The sequence below is a fragment of the Tympanuchus pallidicinctus genome, unplaced genomic scaffold (assembly GCF_026119805.1).
Source record: "Tympanuchus pallidicinctus isolate F22 unplaced genomic scaffold, pur_lepc_1.0 scaffold13, whole genome shotgun sequence".
NCBI lineage: Eukaryota > Metazoa > Chordata > Aves > Galliformes > Phasianidae > Tympanuchus > Tympanuchus pallidicinctus.
Window position 1 is genome coordinate 13,626,593 of NW_026294648.1, and position 23,476 is coordinate 13,650,068.

At 38.3% G+C, this 23,476-nt stretch overlaps 1 long non-coding RNA gene across 1 annotated transcript; it reads left to right on the forward strand.

The window, feature by feature from the left end:
- The first annotated feature begins 12,323 nt into the window (after window positions 1-12,323).
- LOC128075781 (uncharacterized) lies at window positions 12,324-22,520 on the forward strand. The gene is made up of 2 exons (XR_008204110.1): window positions 12,324-12,372; window positions 21,882-22,520. It is a non-coding gene; the product is annotated as an uncharacterized LOC128075781 (long non-coding RNA).
- Window positions 22,521-23,476: the final 956 nt, after the last annotated feature.

Sequence of the window (23,476 nt, forward strand, 5' to 3'; positions counted from 1 at the left end):
GTTTGCAGGGTAAATAGGTCACGAGTGCTAACTCACAGAATTGGTGAGTCCTCTGGATTTGTATTATTTAATGAACTGGTATAATTGCTTTATGAATGGCATCAGGATTGTGTTCCTTGTGCAAGGAGTAAATATCCTTCAGGAGTGACTCCTACCCAGCCTAGCTGTGAGGGAGGTATACCCACATTACTGAGATGAAGTAATGTGAACAGCCCTTCCAGCTCTAATACATCCTATTTAAATCCTCATAAGTACAACACAAGTCAGAGTGGATCCAAAAGCAGACTGACAGAGAGGAGAAATGGAGTTGCAACACTCTCTTTAATGCTGAAGAGCAGATATTTGCCTGGACATGTGCTTGACCTGTTTGTTCAGCTGAAGAGCAACTGGTGCTTTATCCAGTAGGGTATTACTGCTTTATTTCAACAGAGCTATTTATCAAAACTGATGGGCTCTGTAATCCACTTAGTTTTCAACATCCTGACATTTTAGAACCTTCCACTCATTCTCAGTGGTTATTTGTCACTCATTTAGGACTTTGGTCCTGCTCCTTGCAGCCTCTCAGTGTTCAGTTACTGTATGATTTCCTTTTGTGGCCCACCAAGATTTCTATGCTTCTTTGAAAATGCTCATAAAGTCAACACAGAACAAACAGACTGCAACCAGGAAGAGCGAGCCCGTCTGCCTTTTACTTTGCAGCAAATACCTCCCAGCAGGTCTTATTAACTTGAGCTTAATGTCACTGCTATGTGGCTTTTCTCTGCTCACAAGCAGTGAGCTCGCATCCCTCTCTGGCTCTGCAGACATATCTAACTATGACTGCATGGGGGCATTTAGCTTTACAGATCTGGAGCTCTGTGGTGTCATTTGGCACAGCTTTTCTTCCCCATGAAGGTTTCCAACTCCAATTAGAACTGTATGTACTTGTGCTTGTGACTGCACAGCAGAATGGGAAAACAAGGGAAGAAAACAAAGATCACAGGAAAATATCATCCTTGCTCCTTTCTCTTTATTTTAATCCATTAAATTGTCATTGTTTTCAGAGACTTCGTCATATTTTGGTGCTATTATACTTTCACCATCTTTCAGAAAATTGAATCTGCAGACAGAGTTTTTGATAGACTTAAAAGCATCCACAGAGGGAATGGGCTTGTGCATCTGTTCTCTAGCGTACAGTTTCCAAATGGCAGGAAGTTCTTTACCTGCAAAAGCTTCTATTTCACATAAACGTGACAATAAACAAACAGTACATCTCAAGTAGTGAATAGTAGTGTAAATGTCTCAAGTATTCTGTGCAGACATTACATCTATGACAGCTATTGTATGTTATGAAGCCAGAACATTTGTCTTGCGTTTGTCAGGAGCAGACTTGCAGCTGATGTATAGTTCAATCTGTGCACCTTCATCACAGAGAAACTTCATTTAGGACTTTTTGGATATACATGCATTCATGGGGAAAATGTGCTGTTATTGTAATATATTACAGAAATAACTGCATTGTCAGGCTATCATTGTTCACCTATAACAAAAGGATTTTGAAGAACCGAGGATGAATTCCGAGTAAGTGGAAGCAGCTGAATACTAGAGAGAAAAAAAAATTTCTTCAGATTCTTCTTTGTTTAGTTTGTTTAGTTGTTAAAAATAGGTTTTTCTCACTGCAAATTACTGGAATATTCTTATAAAGAGATTTACAAAAATGTGCAAATGGTATCCTGTTTGGGTTAAGCTGGACATTTAAACTAGCATAACTAGCATATGCGTCTAAATGCTCCTAGAGACTCATCTGAGTTTTTTACACTTGACTTGGACTTCATGTAACAGTCTCATTGTACTGCTCTTTTCAGGCCTGGGTCATTGGTAGCCTGTTAAGCTGACGTAGCAGGATCCAAATGATATAAAATTGTGCCTCTTGATCTTTGCAAAGTGTAGCTTCTGGAGTAAGAAATCTTTTTAGAAAAGGAAAAGAAGGGAAAAGGGAAAAAGGAAGAAAGGGGAAGGGAAGGGTATAAAGATACATATAAATACAAACTGTAATGAGGATTAAGCAAAATATTTAGAAAATGGTGGTCACTATCAGAATCTGTCTGCCAAAACAGACCAAAACAAAATTACTCTGGTGGTAAAAGGGGGGGATGTTCCATGCTTCTGTGATTTGCTGCCTGCAGCCTTTATATAGGCACTCCTAGAGATTCAGATCAATTGGGAAATAATTAATAGAGTTGAACTGCATTTTTGCCTTGGCAAACAGTCTGGCAAAACATTATACTGAATACAGAGATGCAAAGAATGGTAACTAATCAGTAATTTATTAGATTTTTTTAAAATTTTTATAACTTGAACTATTGGTTATAAATATTTTCTGCATTGTTTCACTTCATTTTGAAATACAGTAGCTCATTGCTGAGATGCTCATACTTATTTTGCATATTATTTAGATGTTGTATCACATGATAAACTAGACATAAGCAGGATTTAAAACAGGCCTTACAATTAAACTTGAGTCAGATCTAGAAGAAATGGAAATGAATACTTTACATCTACAATATAAAGACATTCCTCGAAAGTGGAAAACTACCATCCTTAGGAAGTCAGCACACAGCTGAATCCGGCCCTGTCTCAACCAAACTCTATTACACTGCTTCAGATCTGTGTCCTGCGGGATGCTGAGGCTAGCACAAGTTTTACATGTACCAGTCCCAGCAGTTTCCCTCTGAGCATGCCAAAAGCATACAGTATGTACAGATGAAATGTGAGGACTAAGCTTTGAAAGTAACAAATGTGAATAAATAAAATAAAGCCTAGCGCCAAACATAAATAAAATAATAGACAAAAATAAGTAAAAATAGACTTCAAAAATATGTCAAATAATACTCTGGTGTTATGCAGTTATCTAGGGATCTAACACATTTTGACAGAATGTATCAGTCTATGTATGCAAAGGAAAACATTTTATTAAAACAAAATATATCAGTTTTTAAAACAAGCTATGTATTCTGTTCCCTGAACAACCCTCTGAGAAAGATGTTCATTGGATTTCTGTGCAGCTTGATGAATGATTGGAGCTAACAAAGCAGAAATACAATTTTCAACAGGTTAGCCTTAGTTTGATCAACAGCACTCTCCAGTACACTGCTTATAACAATGTATCTATCTTCATGCATCAAACAAATGCAGATTTGTATATTAGAGAGGAAAGTGCTGTATGGTGGGTTTAATGAAGTATTGTGCTGGTAATTCTACATGGAGATTTAATATTTTTTTTTCTGTATGAAAGTCAGAGAATAAACTCAGCAAAATGCCCATTACAGAGATAGATTTTAGGCTTTTGAACAGACCCCAAGACATGTCTTCATCTTCATTGAGGAAAATGGTGTCAGTTATCACACAGAGGAGCATCCCACCTTGTCAGGCGTTGACAAGGCATGCTGCTGCTTCAGCATGTTTATCTCAACAGGTTGTCTGTGCGTAATGCATACACTTCTCTCCCTTGTGTGAATATGGCTATAAAAGACAATATGGAATTTTAAAGTTATTCATTGCCATGTGTTCTTCTTGCTGTTCTTAGACCTCTCCATGAATATGCACACACTGATTCTTATGCCTTCACTGACTCTGAGTTTGACTCAAAATACCAACTACTCAGAATATTAGAACTCCTAATTCTTTCTCTAGTTTCCTTTCTAAATGGACTGTCAGGTGCCTCTCATGGGTATAGATGTCATTGGAGATGCCATGCCAACTAGACAGCACAGGCCATCATATTTAGCTGGACTTTAACCTATGCAGAAACTTCATACAAAAGAAATAGTAACTAGAGATTGTGAAATACTGTGGAGTAGACTCTTGAATTATGAGTATGTTCCTCTGCTGGTTTTAGTACCAAAACATTGTTAACTGTGATTTGAAGTATTCTGACTATTCTCTGAAGAGAAGGGGACTACAAACCTGAACAATAACCGATTCTCAGATGAGAAAGAGCAGCTGAGCAAGTTCAAGAAATATCTTGAGTTCATTCAAACCTTTTGTTGCTACAGTCAGTGCTGTGCAGTGGAAACACGATTTTAGAATAGAATTGTTGTTAGATAGACAATTCTAGTGATGAATCTGTTCAGAAGTCTTTGTTCTGCTGCAAAACAGCAGTGATTGATTGCAAATGGACGAGACTGTGACTATTCCTCATAAATACTAAAATAAGCTTTTGTGAAGTTCAAGTAAACGGCTCATGCAGGACTGTTTATATCAGTACAGTTCAGATCTTTTTCTCTAAATAAACTATCATATTTATAAACACGAAAAACAGTTTTGCAAACAATAGGTGTGAAGATAAGTACGCAAAAGCTTGCGTTCATGTTTGACCTTTAGAACTTCTTTTATTTTGTCTGAATGATTCTCTCTTCACACCTTGGTCAATGTGATATGGTGGTCTGCAGCAGTTGGTATAGATGCATTTTCCCTGTGTTAATTGTGCTGTATAAAATAAGCTCTGGCAATGCGGTGACTAGTTAATTGAACCATATAACCCTTTCTAGAATTTGTGACTCCAAGCCAGTGAAAAATATAATTCATCTCCGACTTTTTATTAAAGTCTTCAGTAAAATTGTAAGGCTATACCGTTATATTAGAATGCAGGGTGTGTTGTGTGTAACCAAGAAAGTCATCTCTCCAGTGGGCCTTTAATAAAATAAACGTTTTTTGATTGTGCGATACTTATTTTTAGCTCAGTCCTGTTTCAGCTCTGAAATATTGCACGTAGAACAATTCATGAAGCTGTAAAGCAGAAGAGAAGGAGGAATAGAAAGGAAAAGGTCATGAAGAGATTTAAATGTTAAAGTAAAAATTTTGAAATCAACACGATTGTTGCATAGTGTGACATTGTGATCAGTAGGGTACAGTGGAAATACTGAATTTACAAAGATTACACTGCCTAACAGCATGCTCCTGAACCATTTGTTATTTCCTAATTAAAGCTTGTAAAAGGGCAGTTTATAGACAATTATAATAAGCTCAGTGTGGGAGATGTCAGAGTGTAAATCAAACTCTGCAGCAGTAGAGCTTTAAACATCTCTAATGACAAGTGGTGGTAGGTAGATGATACAAAAAGACTGTTTTGACAACATGATTGATTGAGATCTTGAAATATATAAGCAAACACTTTTGTGTGTGAATTCAGCAGGAAACCAAAATTGCATACTGTACAGCATAGAAAGGGAGGGGGTGGGGGTTTGTGGCAAAGAAAGTTTAAAGCCTTTCTTGAAAATAAAAAGTCATCCTTAACCAATCAAGTGATTGCTACTCAAGTCAGGATTTTTCTTAAAAACATTAAAGCAGTTATATTTCAAATATGCACTTTGCATCTTAATTATCACTGTACCCATCTTACTTGGAGTAAAGGTAGCAGCTTTGGCACAAAACTTATTTGCTCTGCAGCACACAGAAAGGTGCTTCAATACACCTGTTTTAGCACATGTATTTCCTCTAGAGTCTGTTACTCTGTGTATCTGTTCTTTCTTTGCTGTCCAATCCTAATCTCTCTTTGCTAAGCCAAATGAGAACTGCAGATGGTCATGTCTTTCTGGGGAGAGTGGAGCCTTAAGAGTTATCAGTATTTCCTGCTCACATCTAACTTTTTCTTACATTAATGCATACAGGTAAGACTTTCAGATTTGACCAGCCTGTGTTTTCCAGTTGATTAAAATGGAAGCACAAATAGGTCAATGTTAAGTGCTTTTTCGCATTCTCTCTGCTGTGGAGATGTGCCCAGGTACAATTTGTGGCAAGCTGCTTAGTTCAGCACAGGGCTCCAAAATGTCACTGGGGACAGAGAGATAAGAGCAGGGCAATTTAGATCACTTCCACTTTCATTTTGGCCTTTGAAAGATTTGAGAAGCAGACACATCAAGAGTGAGCATGTTCTCTACACCCATCTGTCTCTTTGCTTATCAACAAAATATCTGTATAATTACTGACGTAGTCCCTGTCAACAGCTCCTATAATGCCTGTTTTGTCTTTATCCCACAGATATTCCAGAAACCATAACAACTCCCCACTTTCCTGTCCTTGCTGTGCAAATAATTGGGATAGTTTGTGACATCCCATGCAAGTCATTGCATGAAACAACAAAACATACTTGTTACTAGGCTTGCTTGTGGCAGTTGTAATATTAATAAATACCATTTCTGTAGTGTCCAAAAAATGATATCTGGCTGTATCTGATATATCAGTTACAAGCCCTTAAGAAATTCCTTGTCACGTATTTTCTATATGATACTGTGTTTTATATTCTTTTATCTGTCTTATCCACACGGTTTTTTTGTTACCCAGGACAAATTTTGTTAGATTAGAACAAAATTTCAAAGGTAACGAGCAATACAGTTGAGATCTGAAGACACATTTTGTTTGCTAGATCTTACTGGAAGCTTCTCAATATTCTCTACAGCTGATCCTGAAACTAAATGAATGAGTCCTAGATGGGGTTGGAAAAATGCTATCCACTGTGTCTGTCTGAAAGGCGAATATATTCAGGCATAGAGAAGGAGTTGGCAGCACAACTACTTGGCTTTCCCAAGAGTGTATTTGTCGATCTGCTTTTATTTCCCAAATGATGATGTTTTATTTGCATTTATAAAATGCTAGAAGAATAGAATGTATGCAAATTGAGATTTGTTTCAAGGCATTTGACTGCAATACATAAATTGATAAGATCTGATTAGATCTTTCTCTACCTTTTCTCATCGCAGAGTACATGATCAAGGATTCAGCCATGGAAATAAAGCTGAGTGTTTCTGTTTTTGAAAATAGCTTGTTTATGTGACCTTCACAATCTGGAATTAACTAAAACAAAGGGTCACAAAGGCAAATGTCAGGGAATTTCAGAAAGGATTAACAGCTTTTTCTTTTCTCTTCTTTTCATTTTTTTTGTTTTTCTTTTGCAGATATTTTTTATTCCAGGGCAACGTCAGACATAAAATATTGCTTCTGACCAAAGGTCAAGGTGGAATTTATACTCACACATTTGCTGTCTAGCTCACAGTGTGTATGCTAGGTGAATTGGAAATTTGTTTTGCTTTTTACAGATGTGTGCACACACCAACATCAGTGAGTGGGAACTACCTGTTGTACCTCGCCTTGTGCTGCCTTCTGCAGTCTTATACTGCAAGGCAGTTCTGCACACTGGGAGAACATGGGAAATGATTTTTTTTTTTTAACTTGTAGCTAAACTTTTCTGTCCTGTTTGCCTAATGTAAACCCATACATCAAAGTGGCATGACTGTGGTCCCCAAGTCTTATAGTATATTTTGGAGCTCTACACAGTTTTCATTGAGGTTAGCAGGTACAGCAAAATGTGCCAGATTGCTGAGCACCTTGTAGGTGTTTTGTAGGAGGCAACAAAATGAGGGATGTTTGATATCAACCATTTAAGTTCCACTCCCAACAGTTAAATGAGCTTGCTTGAATTTTATCTCTAGCTGTTAAAACCTTTTCTCTGTTCATCGCTCACAAATCCCCCATGTCCCCATCCCCAGTATTGCAATAACTCTCACTAAGGCAGGTGGTCAAATGGTAAGCTGTACAGGCTGGGAGATACAAAAGGGGCATTGAACTGTCTGATTTCTTTGGAAGGGACTTAGTTCTGGATTAAAACCTGCCAAATACATCCCACTGTTTTGTGCTCTGACTGAAATAAGTTTCTATGCACCTTCGGCAATCTTTGTTTTGGATCTGTTGTTGAATGTGTTAAGCTGTTGAGCTTAGTAAAAAGAGGGATGTTGCAGAAGAGTTGGTAACTCCATTTAGCCTTCACTGAGGTAATGACCACGGGGAGTCTCAAAGCACCTAGATTGTCCTTCAGATACTGATAATGTTAGGAAAACAAGATTCTTATTAAATGCAAAGGTTGATTTTTCTTTTTCAAGAAGGAAGTCTTTTTCATGCTGTGTCATTGTTGTTATTAGAGGTTTGACTGTCCTGCACAGTGTATAGCTATAATCTCTCAGTAGCAAAAGAGTCAGCTTTTCTGCTGTGATATCACTCTGTTCATCCAAGATTTTTTTCTCTCTACCTCCTGTTCTTTTGCTATTGCTGTTCATAAATATGCGTTATCAGCTGAACCTCTCCAAATTTGTCTGGCAGAAGGTATTTTCCTTTTCCAAAGGTCTCTATTTAGTATGAACTGCGCTCCAATCATTTCTAGCACCTGTTCACTAGTTACATGGTGCATCAACAGCAATTTCAGAATTCTTCAATAGCGTGACAGCTTGAAATTGTCATTTCTTTATGAACACTGGATGCACTAAAATCATGTTAGTGCAGTTGTCATTTCTCTTTGTAGTCAAACATTAGATATGTTTTTGTGAGTTGAGATGGGTGGTGAACAATTTTTCACTGAGCACCACACTCAGTTTCCATGAAATGAGAAAGGGGCTTTTGTGCAGGGCACATGTCAATGGGTATCCATAGAAAGAAGAATGCTTTCTAAAGTGGTAGATATGGACACTTCAACTTAGCACACAGATGATGCTGCTATATGAAGGACTTTTTGAAGCACTTCATTATAAAAAGTGGAATAACATTATTTTTACTAGTGGAGATTGAAAGCAAATAATGATTTAATATACGTAGCACTAAGGAGAGATTTTCACTCAAAACTGAAATGAAGACATGGATTATGTGGTTTTCAGCAGAGGTAATATTTTACAATGCTATTGTTTTAACCGGTCACATTAGGAGTATCTTAACTTAATTAGATGAATGAAATAGGTATGTTCCTGTGTGTGTGGTTCCAAGGATGATTGTGTACCAACATCTTTGTGGTTGGATGGCTCAAAGCTTCAGCTAATAATGTTATATCTAAATGTTCACTGGCATGTTCTATATAATCCAAGGAGGGTTTTTGTTTTTGTATTAGCTGTTTAAAGAGTCTCTAAAAACAGTACACGACCTCATTGTGTAAAGTGCTACAAGCACTGGAGCAAAACCTCTGCTGAGTGCCCTGGGGATTTACTACTCATTTATGAGAGGAGATAACAGGGAAATGCTTAGAAATGGGGCACACAAGAAAATGAATATAGTTAGGATGACAGTCATCAAGTTCAGCCACTCAATCCTCATAGCTTTGCTGGATTTTCAGTGTAGGTTTTAGAAAAAAAGCGTTTTAAGAACTAGGCAAATAGCAAAAATTTCAGTTCTGTGGTTTGTTTGAGATGTGCAGTGCTCACCGATTTCAGCAGAATCCACTGCAGATACAGAGCTCTGCCTTGGAACAAAATTGGTGGGAACCAGGACCTGGTGCTAGAGTGTGGCTCATTCAAGTGTGGGAACTAAGCAAAAATTTTTGACAATGAAGAAATTAGTATTTGCCTTGTGTCTGATGTCAGCAGCAGAAGAGAAATGAACTTCTCCATTCTATGGGAATAAAATTTTGGATATTCATATAACATTCTAGCAGGAGTCTGTGGCAAATCCAGACTATTTCTGGGCATTATGGTTTCACTTCTCATAACTACAGAATGATCAATTATTTTAGCACTTCCCAGATATTTTATGACAGCATCTAAATAGAATAATTGTAAGTATTTGTCATAATGCTGCTATAAAAATAATTTCTTGTTTTGATTTTATATCAAGGCATGACAAACCATAAGAGAATGAACCGCAGGAAAATAAGTACTTACAAAGATTGGTTTAGTGGTGGTAGATTAATCAGAATAGCTGTGGTGAGATTAAGATGCGTTATTATTGTGTTAATTTTGAGGAAAATGTTTTTAGATTTCAGTTCTGTATTTATACTTAGACTAATACTATTGCATTCTGTTCTATAACTGGAATACTTAAGTCTTACTGTTATACAAGTGCTGCATAATATTAATTCAGACTGTTTACTATGGATGTTATTTAACTATCAGAAGTTTATGTAGGGGTGAGTACATCTCTCTCCGTGTTAAGGGTATCTGTAGCATAGGGTCATGTAGAGTCCAAAAATAGTCTCACAATACTTAATTTGTTCAATCAGCAAACAGTTCAGGTCTTAAATGATAGGCCACTGTAGTCAGCTCACAGGGAGACTTCTGCTAGGGTGGTAATGATGGAAGAATACTTTTGGATTAAACTACCACTGGCTCTCTCGTGACTTCTGTGACATGCATGACATAGCTAATACTCATATTCAGATGAGTCCAAAACAACTATCTCTTTTCCTGACTTGTCATCCAGTTTCTTGGACTTTGAATCATTTGTTTGGTTTTATGTCACTGTCTGAATGCTGGCATCCTTATAGATGATCTTGCTTGCTTCCGCTACCTTTATCTCTTCAGTGGAACCAGTCATTCCCAACTGTCTCTCTTGTAAATATTATGTTAACTTTGACATTTATAATGGTTTGTTTTTCTTTCCTCCATTCTATTCATATCCCGTGAACCTATTGACTAACCATACTCCTCCAGTCTGAGTTTCCTTTGCTACCCCTACGGATGTTCAGAAATTGCTTTATTTCCATTTTGGTTGTTCTTTCCTCCTTTTGTTCTCTCTCTTTCCACAGATTCCTCAGCACCATTCATCAGTGAAAATTGTCTTCTAATTCTTTGTTGTGCTATTCCACTTTATCTATCCATCCCTCTTCCTAATATGACCTTTTTTTTTTTTTTTTTTTATTCTTGATCTGTCTCTGAGATAATTAGTTCATACCCAAAATGATCTTTCTCCATTTTCTACTGATTAAATTATTTGGTTTTCATTAAAGCATTCCAGAAATTCTGCTAAGAAAATCAGGTCCATCGAAATCAGTAAAGAGACTTAAGTGATTTCAGGATTTTACAGCATGTCTTAAGCAGTCTCTTACCTTTCCTTTATCAGTAGTCTAGATTGTGTCATGGAAACAATTGCCCACTGTCAAATTGCAGTTTTTCCTGTGTGTAGTAGATTATAAATTCTTTGAGGAAGAGTATCTTCTTCAGTCACCATGCTAAATAAATTGTATTTCATCATGGATATTGTTCTTAAACAATAAAGGAAGAAGTTATTTAATTACGCTATTTTTACATTTAAATGGACACATACTGGAAATAATTGAGAACAGAAGGAAAATATACATGATTGAACATGAATATTTTACCATAAAGAGAAATTAAATATGCTAAGGAAATAATGAGAACAAGTAACTTCTTCCAGATGATAGTTCAAGTTTGATGAAATAATAATAAAAATTTAATCTTGCAGTTGAATGAAAACAATCCATATGTTGTTAAATATGGTTAAATTTGAATTCAATTTTGTTGGTTTTCTGTCTCAGCCAGCTGCTATTTATAGGGATCAATTGGCTGCATGTGAAAACCAGGGCACCCCTTTTTGAGTGAACATCTATAACTTTTACCACATGATTTGCCTTTTGAGTCCTACTGCTATCCGAGATCCATGAGGGTAAAACAGAATTAAATAGAGTACATTTGCGTGTCTGAAGCATTTGCTTGTTTACATGTAGTATTTAAATACTTAGAGATTAAATACTGATTCTTCTGGAGAACTAAACTGGTGCATTTAGGACCATTGTAACCATGGAGCAGAAACCTTATGGAACTTAGAGTATTGTTTTATATCTTATTTGTATTTTTCCATCTGCCAGTGCAGCTGTAGCAATGGAGCTGAATGACATCCTTGCACTTTGTGTTCTGCATCTGCTCTATAACTCTGTTTATCGCTAAGCGTTTTTGTTCTGTGCTATTCTTCACTCTGTCTGTTCTGCACAGTCTTGATCTTCTCTCTGTTTAATCATTCCTTGAACTTTAGTATCTTGTGCAGTGTCCTTCCAAGTTAATTCTTCACATACGTTGAAATTTTTACATCTGTCTTTTTGTGATCTTTTACAAGAAATTCCTTTCACAACCCAAACCTTTTATTAAATTTTATCTTTTATTTCTGTTTTCTTGAAGCCGTTGTTGTTATTTCTACCAAGCTCATCTTTATAGCCAGTAGTACTATTTGACTCCATTTAGCATCCAGGTCATTCTCTTTGCATCCACAACCATCATCTCTTTGTGTCAGCAGTCATGGTAGGTGTATGATAAATATTCCTCGTGAAAAAATTCTCAGCTGCTGTTCTTCTGTTTTGCATAAGCTGGTGATTTCCCCTGCATATCGTTTAATTTTATGTCCTGTATGGGAACTGCTGAATCACAGTCTGAACCTCTGATTGATCACCTGAGGGGAGCAATGAGTCAGCCACGGGAGCACAGGTGAAGGCAATTCTCCTGTGCTGCCGGAAGGGGTGGAGCCTGGTTCCACCTCTCCTAGACCCCCCATTTAAGAGCTGACTACCAAGGGGGATTGTTCTTTTTCTGGAGGTCCCTCCTTGTGGAGTTTTCCAGCAAGCCCAGGAAAAGGGTAAGTCCTCTATCTATTTTATTTTTGATGTAGTAACCTGCTTAGCCAAATTTTCTTGTATATTTTTAAATCATAATATCTGTGTATTCATTGATTATACAGTGTCCCATTACTACAAAGCTAAAGATTGCTGTAATGCTCCTGTACATCTCAGATACTCCTAGTTCCTTTTATAGTTCCTGGTGCTCCAGCTTGATCTATTTTTTTTACTGTGTCATCTGACTTCTTGTTTTCCCACTCTTTCTAGAAGTGGTAGGTGCAGCCTTTATACAAAGGCACTGCTATCTCAGGATGTGTTCTTTTCTATCCAGTTCGTATGATCAGGTACTCACCTAACAATAAATTCCTTGTTTGTATAAGGATCCCACATATCTTGTCTGAGCTACTCAACAGGTTGTTCTGGAGGTGTTGGAACCAGAGTTTTAGGTGATACTTTAGATACAGGGCCATTCACGCACTTGGATGAGCAAGTTCATTTTTTGCTAAAACTTGTCACTGTCAGCTGCCACACTAGATTAGTAAACTAGTTAAGGTGGGATCAGCAGAGGTAGCCTTGCATTGCAAAACTCAATAGAGTTATTTGTGAAAGATCAGCCAGCAGCAGGATCCAAAACTAGTATTCCTGTAGGTTTGCTCCTTCAGTTTTAATTTGTGCCCATTCTGAGGCTACGATTGTCACTGAGCCATTCCACTCCTGCATTTCCTATGCTTCCAGTCCCAGTGCTGTAGAAAGCCTGTAGAGAGTGCTGTACAGCTGGCAGGAGTATACACATCTGCCAGAACCTTGCGGCTTTCGGATGTCAGAGGGCAACACTGGAGATTGGTAGCATTTTAGAAGTTGGGTGGAGACTCGGGCTTCAAGGCTTGGAGAAGAATAGTTCCTTAGTATTCATCCTGTAAAAACCGTTAAAGTACTTCATACTCATTTATGCATGATATATCGCTGTACATCTCTGTAAAGGAATCTTCTAAGAAAATAATGCATGTGGCAAAAAGCCAGCCAGGGGAGCAGCCAGCAGAGCAGTAACTGAAGTGCTTTGATTCCTAGGCATGAATATTCTAAGCAGACAGATACATGTTAACTTTACCTGCCACCTTTAGCACACACATTTTGTTTAAACTTGGTACTGTGCAGAAAACATTAGATGCTTTTGACACTCTTGCTGCCCGCATTACTTCTAACAACTCAACTGTGGAAGCTTTTTCAGAGCCTTGGGGTGTTGTACTTCAGTATGTTCATTCTTCTCAACTTTTTCTTTCTTAAAGCAAGTTTAATGAAACACGTATTTAATTAGCAACATGCTAATGGATAAATACAAACAGACATGCCCCTGTACATGACCCTATTGAAGAAGAACATAAGTGTGAATATTAAAAACTGAAGCCAACTATACAAAGGCAAATACATTGAATAAATAGCGCTCCCATATACAAAATGCACTAACCAAGAAAGGAACCTCTTTCTTTAAAGACGAAGAGACTGGGGGGAAAAAATAGAAAATCTGGAAGAATCTGCAGTGTAATTTTATTGATCGTGGTTTTTCTCTCTTTCATTCTATCCCTTTTGGAAATGGTCCAGTGTTTTTATTGTTTTTTCTTTTTCTTACACTGGTGAATGTGCTGCAACCTGCGCTGCTGTGGGTTACAGCTCAGGCACTGCATAGCAGGGACTGAAAAAGCAGTGTGGCTCCAAAGGCACGAGCAGGAGCTTTTGGCCTTGTGCTCTGGCTCTGGGTGCAATCATTTAAGATCCTTGATACTTTTTGGCGAGGAAGTCTGCACAGGCTCAAATTATTTCTTATATCCATATCCCTGTTCTTTTTCTTGTTACCTATTCTAAGTATCTTCAGTTCCTCTTCCTAAACTGTGCATAGTGACACTGCGCTTTAATGGATGTTTGATTTTGCGTGGCTTTAAGTAGGACTAAATTTCAATGGTGGATAAGTCTGGCTCTTCATTGGGCCAAATTCTTATGTATTTATCGAAGAAAACTCCTCCTCTAAAATCAGTACTGATAATATATATGTACATATATATGTGTGTAAAATGTAGACTTTCTAACTCCTTTTGGAAAAATACAGAGGAAAATATGCAGTAGAAATATTAACTCTTTGCTAGGATTCGTGGGATTGACTTGTTATCATATGCATTCCCTGCTAAGATACTGAGGTCAAGAGTGATGATAAATGTATAAAGCAATGCCATGCATAACATACCCTTAAGTATTTAAAGATATTCCCATGGGATTCTGACCACCCAATTCTAAGTTTGTAATAAACAATTTGATTTCATGTCACATTTTTTATCTTGATTTTTAAAATTCCTTCCCATTCAGTGTAATTATGATCTGCCAGCTTGTCTAACCAAGCTCTTTGCCTTGGGGATTCAAGGGTATTGAATAAGTAGTGCTGTGGAGCAGCAACATATTTTCTCTGGAGATAAAGACCTAAAAAATAAAATAAAAAAAAACCAAAGTAATGATGAAGAGGTACTTTCACATAGCGTTCTGTAATTATAACCGGATTTTTTTTTTTTTTTTAAACAGAATTACATTCAAAACTGAACCCAGCACTCATCTTTTAAATGTGCTGGCTTTTGCTCATTGTTAACAGGTGAATGAAAAGCTGTGCTTATAATGTTTACATATCTTACATATTCTAGCATATACTCAGGATTTATTCCCTTCACCCTTTTCCATCAGTGTAAATGGGATAAGCCTTTTGTGACAAGGGGATGGGTCACCAAGAACTAGCAAAGGTTGTCAATACAGCAATACTAGAAGGAAAACAAAGCACAGAGCTCACAGTGCAAGTGGAACCATTTACTGCCACTACCTCACACATGCATAAAGAACAGCAAATTGGAGTTTGCTTTATATATAGGGAAGAAGGTTGTCTGTCTCTCCTCACCCCTCTCATATCCTCTTGCTGGCCCAGGAACATTCTGTTGCTGCAGGGAGTGGAACAACACTCTCTGGGCTTGGTTATCCCTCTTCTTGGGCCTCTCAGGGAATGAGAAGTTGCTATCTAGTTTTCTGTCTCTGATAACTGCTGCTGCTGTGGTTTTGGATGGAATGAGCTAGTTCTGAAAAGAGATGTTTATATAGGAAATGAGTTTGTGTAAAAATAGTAACTTAAGCTGGTATGCTTCACTTACAACTAGCTTAGAGAGAAGGACGTGGCCATGGATGTAAAATTCAGCCTAGACTGACTTCAGGAGTCCTGACTATCCTGAATCAAAGCTGGAAACTGGTGATCAGGAATGGTGGCTGTTGATCTTTTGCTTGAGACTTGCTCTCTGTACTTTTGTGTTTTGTTTTCTTTAATAGGTAATTTTACTCAAAGGTAATTAAAAATCTTGTAACAGACTTTGGAAATGCTAAGTTTTTTTTACTATTTGCCTTTAGAAATTACTGATCTGAAGCTGACCAGAGCTGAAGTCTTGAAAATTGTACTGCATGCTTCTTTAATGCAGTGCAGCTATTGACCGGTGTTACACATTCACAGTGGGAGAGAAGCCATCTAAGAGACTGGTCTTTATTAAGCTCTGGTCCACACTATTAGAAATTCTTGAGATTGCCTGTTCTTTCAAAATGATACTGAAAAATGATTCAAAGTGTGTCTGCCCAAAATATGGAAACTTATCTTGTATATTTACCAAGGTGGTCAAAATGCCATGCACAAAATGTAAAGAATTCTTCATTTCTAAGATGTGTTATAGAAGAGGAGTAATCACATAAAAATATAAGGGCTGAAAAGAAATATGACAAAACTATTTCTTTAAAAGCTCCTTGGAGAATATCAAACAGATCTGCTGATTCGGATGCGAACAACATTTTCACATTGGTGGTCCATTAGTCCATTTTTTTCAATGAACCAGAAGATAAGACATTGCAATGCAGTCTGGACACACTTTCCCCTCACCTTGCTGTTACTAAGCAACTTCAGTGAAAATGGAAAGATGAACTCACTGGTATTGATGTGGTGGCTAGAAACACATCTGGGCTGCAAACCAGCCTGTTGCCAGTAGAAGGGAGAAAAATGATCATTTGGAGGAACAATAAAAGCCCCAGTCAGACCAGGCTGACTATGATGCACACCTCTTTGCAGTCTCCCTGAGTTTTTGTTTAAAAATGTAAGACAAATCCAAGGAAAATTACAGGCTAACACTCCTCCAATTTCCCTGCTACCTCAGACAGCCAGCAGATGAAAAACTGCGACATAATGTGTGTGCTGAGAAATGCACTGTGTAGCAACCCATCACCTCTCTGCTCCTGCTGCACTTATGCTGCCAGAGAACAGAGATGTTCTTTCCCAATTGTGCAAGTTATTCAGTTTATATGATCATCAGGAAAGGACTTTAGCAGCAGCAAATCACAATTCTAAAAGACCCTGATGGGTGTAGAAAGTAAAGCTATTGCTATTGCCAGAGAACAGGAAGGCAAGGGTGAAATGGCTCAGTGTAAGACTGGAAACTTTTAAGATGTACTAGTATACAGCTCACAAGTCATCATGAAAGCCTGGCTAAGAGAATTGGGAGGTAAATACAAGCATTCCCTGCAGTGCTTTATAGTTTCACTTTAGAAGGACTGGGGAGAAACAGAAAGATACTAAATGAATTGAGAACTTTAATCAAAAGAACTAAAAAAGAGATAAGCTGACTAGAGGAAAAAAAAATGCAGGTTAGCAAACAAAGAACAAAGAGAGTGTTTGAATACAATTACCAAGAAATAAGGAATCGAAATAGGGCAGTCATGCAGACAGAGAACGGGGAGGGAAGATTGGGCAACAAGACAGGATTTTTTGAAGATCCATATGGAGTTGTACAGAAAGTATTGGAGGGAAAAAGGATGCAGAAGTTCATCTGTCTCTGAGAACCTAATTGAAGTGATGGATGGAAATTGGGTCAGAAAAAATAACAAACCCGTCCTTCTCTTCCTCCCAATTTTCCTTCTTTTTCTTTAATATTAATGTGTGTTATTAAAGAAACATTTCTGGAAGGCACTAAGAGCAGAAGCTGTACGTATCCCTGCAGAGACTACCTTGCAATATCAAAATGTTCAACATTTGAGACTGACTTCCTCCCAACACAGAAGCAGTGATTGTAAACTGCAAATGAAAATTGGAAGATACATGAGAAACACCAAACTGGGATAAATGTCAGTGCAACCAGAGTAATAATGGAGATGTATGAGAGGGCAATGAGATCTGTAGAATAGGGAAGGAGGAAACAGAAGGGATAGCGCTGCAACATACAGCAACCTGCCACTGTCAGGAGCTGACATCCCGGCAGATGAGTGGGAGTCTCTGAAGCTGCAGTGGACAGATACTTCTGGCTGCTGCTTGTTGTTTGGGATAGGAGCACAGTTAAAGCAAATAAACACAACCCGCTCTAAACTGAAGAGTAAATAAGATATTGTCTGTCTATCTATTCTTAAAGAAAGCATCTAAAGAATCTGCTAAATGGGTTCAGTTTGTATTACAGAGCTGTAATTTGGCAGACGTTTCTTTTGGTGGCAGTACTGGCTTAAGCAGTTTCTATCCATTTCCTTGCCACCCTGCCTGTTGTGACACTGCCTGCTCTGGGGCTCGGGTGGGGAACCAGATCCCTGAAATGATACAGGGCAAAAACAAGCCAGAAAAGTGCTTATTTTTATTCTGGATCCATAACTTCATCCAGTTCAGAATACAGAGCTGGGAACAATTCTGAGTCTGTACTGGGAGTAGGGGAAGACTTGGAATTGGAGGGTGTGGGTCAGCTTAAGCTGGCAGTGCTACCGCATGAAAATACTTATGTACATCACTGTCCTTTGATTGGGAAGTGGAATTTGGCTCATTGGGTGGAACATAGAAATGGTTGTACCAGTATATCTAAAACATGGAATAAAATTATGTACTAGTATTAGTACCTTGAGTAGGAACAGAGATACATTTTTTGAAAGTCCAATTTTGAGACTTTATAACAATTTAAACATTTCTATCAAGAGTAATATCTCAGTCACTCTGAGTCATGCATTTTCATCATGGAATTTCTCTCAGATGAGATGCTGTTGGATCTTGAAGAGTTTAAAATGCATTTTTTACTGTAAAGCTCAGTGAAGCAGGTTTTTTATCAGCTACTATTTTTTTTCATGTTAATTGTGGCAGTTGTTAATTTGAGGGTAGCTGTGTAAGTCAGACTTGTCATCCAAAACACTGAACTACATAGGAAGATCTATCTTATGAAAAAAATTGAAGTTTTCCTGTAGCCTTGTTGAAGATGCAGGACTGGAATGATGGCGAGAAGTGTCAGATCTCATGAGTAATGAATGAGTACAACTGTTGCCCCCAAATAAGCCTGAGAATAATTTCCTTTGACATAGAATGAATGGTAAGAAGTCTTGGGTTTCTGAACCCAAGGACCTAAGAAATGCTTGATCATTTTTCATATTCTTTTTTTTTTTATTTGGTTTTACAGAAAAAGATTTGTCTATATTCTTTCTATATAGTTGACGTACCAAATTTATACCTCGTTCATGTGAGCAACTCTTTCTCCCAGTGGAAACAGCTTAGTGAAGCCCCTAACACTGGGTACCTTCCAGGGTCAGTACTTTATGACATGTTTACTGACATACTTTTTTTAAGAGGTGAGAATGTTTGCTTGGTGCACAAAGGTAAGTGCATCCTTCACCCAATGGGAAATTTTCAATTGTCTTTTTTTTTTTTTCTCTCCAGTAGCTCTTAATATATTGATACTTTGGTACTCCAAATAAGAGCTATAAAAAGTTCCAGCAGTGTTTCTTGATGAAATGTGTATAATGGGCACAATAGCATGCTGGTCTTTTGAGTGGCGACTTTCTGACAGATGCCACTACTTGATTTAGTTTTGATCCCATGATGAAAACTTCGGCTGTTTTCCTCCTTTCAGAAACCCACCTTCATAACAGCAGAAAGACGCAATAATTCTGTTTCTTACTCATCAGATAGGCTTTATTTATATGCAGGCTTTCTGCCAATGATTAGAGGTTGCAATTGGCCAGATACAGATTTAATTCCTTCTCTTTTGGTCACCAAGGAAAAATTGGTGGTAACAATACAAAGAAAAATAAACAAATTTCTGCCAAAATGGAAAATCATGGTACCTCAAAAGCCAACATATACAACAGTATATAAAACAACAACGTATAAGAGCTACGACAATCCCCTGAGGGTGCCTCATTTCTAGCTTAGAAAAGAAAAACAGTTAATACCTAGTAAATACCGTATTACTCAATCCATTGCAAGTAGGTGAAAATAGCATTAATCAAGAGGTAGCTGTTGTGAAATGTCATTGTTTCAGTGAGCAGGCTTGTTGCTGTTTGTTTGTTTTCCTTTGTTTCTAATCAAACATACAAAGGGGGTGAAACAAATAGATTAAGAAGCGAGAAATGAACAATGGAATTATTAACAGGCTAACAGCAGGCCCACTACTTTGGATGAGCCCCACTTGTTCTCTGCAGGTGTCAGATGATCTGATTTTGACATCCAGTAGATGATTCTTCATTACTACTCTAACCTGCTGAATCAATTAGCTCTCTCATTAGTGGTTTTGCCATCTTATTCATCTCTTGGAGAGACTGTATTATCATTGCAGCTTTTTTTCAAGGGTGTTTATTGTTCTTACCATGAGCATTTAGTGGTTCTTATGCTAGCTGGGGCTGGCTGGCAGTCCCTTCCTACCCCTGGTGTGGACTCCCCAACCTCTGCCCTGCTGTTTGTGAAACAGAAAGGACTGCACAGATATGTGGGTTCTGCTCGCTTCTGTCATTATATTTCCTACCAAAATAACATGAAGACGCTCTGACGCTGAGTACTGTATTCACATCTATAAGTATCTGAACAATGTATATTGAGAATAATTTTGTCATTTAGTATTTCTTTTTAAAGAGAGTTATTCAGTATCATAGTACACACACAGTTTACAAAGAGATGATCTTCCTGTAGTATGCAGTAAAGTGTCTCTTAAGACACCTGCAGTTTTATGAAGAATTTCTCCACCTTCCTATTGGGCTCTGTTGCTTGGACCCACCCTTCTGCCATTTATCAAGGGAGGAAGCATTTCTTATAGCATCCAGCCATAGGGCAGCAATAGCAAAGACATGCACACAGTGCTGTGTGAGAAACCTTTGCTCTTCCCCTGGGCTCTATAGCCCCAGCACTAGCACTGCTGCTTAATTCCCAGACCAAAGTTTGTAAACCACTACTGCCCTGCATTACTGCATGTTGCTGCCCATATCTGGACAGGAAGACATGATGTTTGTTATCTTTGTAAAAGCTCTGTAATCATTCAGTGTTCACCAGCAGCACTGTGTTTTGCCACGTAGATGTATCTTTGGAGTACTTTCCCTTTAATCAGTGACATTATGATGACAGCAGAGGAAAATGAGGCCCAGCACCCCTAGTTGGTACAGACGTATGGTCCTAACTACTGAGACAGCACTTCTGAACTTGAGAGAGAGGGATTTCACTGGGAACTGTGCCTGAGTGAGCAGGACAGAATTGGGCCACCATGTGTAAACAGGAGAAAAATTGAAGGAAACACCTGCTTTAGTTTTCAGAGAGAGATTAGTGTTTGTGATGGACATGTTTTTGCAGGGTTAGTCTGGCAGGTCTCTACAGACAGCACCATCCTTCCCTCTGTCCTTTACATTTTCCTTAAGTATTTCAAATGAGTTTGAATGTCTCTGAGGAACCAAACACTCAGGAGCAAAAAACACTCTCCTGCAGATCAGTTATGACTAAAATAGCCTAGATCTTAGAATAAAGAGCATCCTGTAGTTTGTAACCAGGACTGGCTGACTGCTGCTGGAGCTGAAGTCAGAGCAAGGATAACAAGTATATGTGGTCACTGGGGGAGAAGCAAGAAATCACCGTGCACCAATATGTGTTTTCAAGCTCTATTTTGGGATTGTCAAGAGTTTTGCTCTTAGCAGCCTAGGCATGTCTATTGATTTGCATGCTGTGGTTTCTGCATGACAGAAAAGCTGTAGATTTTGGAATACTTGCAGCTTAAAAGAGAATCTCAGCAGCCAAGGAAAGCAATTCAAGAAAGAGTACTGATCTCGTTTTAGTCTTCTTAGGCACAGTTACTATCAAAAGAAGAAGAAAGGGAAATAACAATATCAAATCAATAGAGAAAGAATGAGTCAAAAGAAGATTGTAGTGTATACGGTTATAAGAGAAAGGAAAATAAACTGGGAAATGTGCTGCAGCATATTGGTCCAAATCCTGATGCTCTTTGAATGAGTACAAAGGCAGTAGACAGGATTTGGCCCCTGATTATAACTCCCTCTTCCTAGCAATTTACTGAAGCTTTCAGTGAAATTATTTCTCAAAAATAAAGATGTGTGTGTCACTGTAAACACTGTGATCAGTTAAATGCTAACTAGCACAAGTTTGTGAAGTCTTATTCGTTAATCTTTCAGACTGTATGAGAGAAGCAGCTTTTGAAGTGCAAAGTATTCTCATCATCATTATGTGTTCATAAAACAGGTTTTGTGCCTCATTCAAATGTGAGAATGCTGAAAGTGGCACGCAACCTTCTGTGCCACAGCCTGCATTGCTGCTGGCTTCCCTACATTCCTCTCGCCCAGAAAAGTCTGAAGCAGTGACAAGTTTTCTGACATGGAACACCTTGGAATTCCCTCTTTTATTTCCTGATTTCTGTGCCTGAACTGCTATTGCACATGCTCCTTTTTTCATACTCCTTTTAGATGATTTCTAGTTTTGGAGGGATGCTCAGTTCAAATACTTCTGACTACATGATACTCTTTAGATGTGGTTTAAGAGACTCTTCTTCCTCTGAAGTTCCTGTATGCAAAGAAACAGACACTGATGAATGGAAAATTAATAGACAGAGCAGAGATCACAGTGATGGAACTTAAGTTACAGTGAACTCATTTTGTCACGTGGTGATGTGAAGGCATCCCTCAGCTTGCTCTTCTTGCACTTGCAGCAAGCCAGTCAACAGCTCTGCAACTTGGTCACCGATCTGCAGCTATTAACTCCTGCTGGGAGTTAAATAGTATTGACCTGGGCTCAGCAGTCTGCCATACAAACATACACTGGTTGGGTATGATCACTTGCTATTGTTCATTTTAAAGTGGTCTCTTGTTAAATACACTTAAAACAGGAGTGAAAGTTGGTGTCAGTAATTCATACAGGTCACTCATATTGGCTGACAGGAGTTGTCCTCCTGATCCCTTGAGAAGGAATTTGAAGGCAGAACAAGGGGTAGTTTTGCAGTCTAACCAAGGAAATTGTCCTGTGTAGGGGGGTGATATGGAAAAGCTGACTTGGACATCTCTGAAGAAATGCAGGCTTTTGTGCTGGGCCTCCACAGCGCTTGTCAAGTCAGCTGTGAAATTCCAGTGTTTCATATGAGTAAAGACTGACCTGTTGCTCTTTAAACCATCGCACTTCTCCCATCTGAAATCTCCGTGAGTTCTTTATCTTTATTCTTAAAGCAGCAGTAGCCAGCTTTTGAAAGCACTACATCACAGTCCAATGTAGCTACCTGGGAAGGATCAGTACATCAGAGAACTTCACCATTTTTTTGCCCCTCATTTTTCTTCTCTTCAGATAAAATCAGGATATGTCAGGCTTCCTGGAATAAAGCTGTGAGGGCAGAGGAAGGTGGATTGACGGAACTTCTGTACAGCTGTGTCACCCCCCACCGCTCACGAGGGAGGTTAAGGGAAATGGCTCCAATGTGTAATTGCAATTATCGATAATTAAGTGGAAATTAGTGTTTGAACCCAGAGTTCAGAATCTGGAAATGCCAATGAAGTAAATGGGGCTATAAAATCACTGACTTAAGCATCTGTCATACTAAAGAGTGGCAGAGGCGCGAGGCATGCGCATCTCAAGGGACAAGAGTAGCTCTCAGCAGAAATGGGTAGAAATAAGAACTCTCCCATGGGGATTTTCGGAGAAAACCTCACTGAAAAAAATTCTTGAGAAGTAACTTTCTGTGTAAGAACTAAAAAGAATAGGGGGAGGGTGGGGGAAGGAGAGAACTGTTCTTGGTTTTGTTACTTTTTTTCCATCTGCCGAAAAACCATGTGGAATTACAGAACTGTATTTTC